The following is a 2,803-nucleotide window of genomic DNA, read 5'->3' on the forward strand; positions in this document are numbered from 1 at the left end:
ATGAATTTTTATTATTATTATTATTTTTAAATCATTTTGAATACTCCAAATAATACCCACTATACAGCCACCCACTCAAAAGCCATTTTTTGTTGCCTCCGTCGCTATTTCCCACCGACACACAACCTAGCCTCACCCTCTCCAACTCCCGCTGTCATTCCTTATCCTCACCCCTCCACTTTCGGCCGCGATTCCTTACCCGTACCAAAAAAGAATTCTCAACTTCCAAGCTTTAATCAAAGTTGATAGATTAGTTAACACACTCTTAAAAAAAAAAAAAAAGTTAGGTATTCAAAAAAATAAAATATTAGAAAAATATCAATAATTTGAATTTATAGTGTAAATTTACATTTGATAAAATGTTTGATACATTAATAAATAAATAAATAAATTCTAAGAAAACAAAATTTGATTACACAGTCAAACATAACCATTTTTTCATGAGATGAATCCAAACTTTTGTAGGTCTTTCACACCCATGTGATCAAAAACTTAATAGACAATGACAAAAAACCACATACTATGTTAAAAAAAAAAAAAAAAAAAAAAAAAAAAAAAAAAAAAACTAGGAGTACGTTTGGTTTGTGTTTCTGAAAATTTTTTGGGAAATTTTCTCTACAAATAAGTTTTTAAAAGTAATCAAACCAAACAAATTTTTTCAAAAAAATTTCTCAAAACTTGTAAACCAAACAAGTTTTCCAAACAAATCTCTCACACACACACATCAAATCAATCACTTTTTCCAAAACTCTCTCTCAAAATAATTTTCCAAAACATCTTTTGAAAAAAACCAAACCAAACAACTTTTCGTACTTTTTATCTCTAAAACACATCTCACATTTTATTTACAATTTCATCTTTTCACATCGCCACCTCCTCTTCTTCCGCCAATCTTCACAGATCCAGTGCCACAACCGCAAGATCCAGAGGCTTCATCACTAAGAAGAGCTCTGCTCCATTAATGCTCCGTCTAGCATATGTTCTCTCTCTATATATATATATATATGTATATGTATATATATAAGTATATCTGTGTATCTATAGATCTTCAATTGAAAATTGATGATATATAACTGTGTGAGTGATTTTCTGATCACATTGTCCGCTTAGTAATCAGCTAGAGAGCACTGGCAGAATAGATGGCTTCAGCTAACCTGTAACAGAAAAAGAAGGCTCCGGCAGTGGTTCTTCCACCCGGGGGCACTCCGACGATCAAGTCAGTATATCTCTCAAAGATAATCAAGTGCTAAACTTACTACTCAAAGCATAAATTGCCCACCTTAGACCCACGGGGGTGCCTCTCTTTTATAGTTACCTTAATCCAAATCCTAATAGAAGCCTGACTTCTATGAATTCCTGTTCAGTACTTACCTTGGACTCTTCAAGAGATAAAGATAAACTCTCTAAAAACTTTATCCTTATCTTGGCTAAATCTCCTCTTTATTCTAGGACTCTTGTCCCTTATCTTTTATCCTCTTATCTCGGATTCCAATATTTTCAAAGATAACCTCGGCCTTGCCGAGATCACCTCAGCGTCACGACCAGGACACGTGGCACCTCGGCTGACACGTCGGCGTCACCTTGCCACGTGTTGGTACTCAGAAAATATATCCCCACAATAACCTATTTTTTTAATCTATGCTTGTAATTATTGTTGTTTTTCATTCTCTTCCTCTTATCTATTGTGCAATTATTTCTAACTTGTTTATTTCGAGCTCTTCTCTTGTTCCTCACAACTGTTTAACGGTGTGCCCACCATGTGCTCGACCATATGCCGAAATGAAACACACACATGAATTGATAATCATATGTGAAACTTTTTATCCACCATGTTCTGGACCATATGCTTAAACGAATAAACACACAGAAATTGACAGTCAAAATGTGAAATTATTTTCCCAAATTAAAAAAAGAAAAAATCCCAACATATGATTCACCAAATCAAAGGTAAGATATAGATTCCAATTATTACTTTGTACTTTTATCCCTAATCTATTGTTTTGATTGGTGTTGGTGGTACTAATAATAACATTGTAATGTTGTGAGCACATGCAAGTTTATTGACATTTATATCAGGGGTGATTCTTTCCATCAAACATAAAACCTCAAAACCAAAACAGAAGTATAATTTCATCTCATCACCAAAATGAAGTCTATTGGGGTTTTTGTTTGATAATTTGTCGTGGCACTTATGAATTCAAATGTTTGGTCTTAGCTTATACAGAGTTATGAGCCTTAATATATAGGTTTCTTTTCATTTCTCTTGATAATGAATTATTTTCTTTTATTTGCTAATATCAACATGTGTATGAGCATGTTGTTTGGTAGTTGCTTTAAGCAAATAGTTGATCTCACTTTCTAAAGCATAAAGTCTTGGACATGCATATTCATTTCTTAAATTACATGCAGGAATCCAAAAGATAGTTTCGAGTGATGAAGACATGAAGTTGTGTGGTGGGTCATGAAAGTTCAAAAACTTGGAATATTTCCCATTGAAACTATTTAAGTAATTGAAGTGTAGATTTGTGATCCAGTGAGAATATGCATTGTTGTATTTCCCATTTAAACAATCTGCATTATAAAGGAGTCACAAATAGTTCTAGATTCAAAGGTTTTGAATGGTACAAAAATGTAGTAACTTTGGAGGGAAAAGAAGTTTCTTTTGCGGTGATACCTAATTTTCAACAAACCCAATTCCCTTCAAACCAAAAAATATAACTTTTTATTGGGGTTGAATTGTATTTTTGGAGTATGTTATATTGGTTTTGAATTGGATTTTATTTGCCGTATTTTTTGTTGCTGT

This window comes from Camellia sinensis, chromosome 7 (assembly GCF_055761805.1).
Source record: "Camellia sinensis isolate YWXY chromosome 7, ASM5576180v1, whole genome shotgun sequence".
Lineage (NCBI taxonomy): Eukaryota > Viridiplantae > Streptophyta > Magnoliopsida > Ericales > Theaceae > Camellia > Camellia sinensis.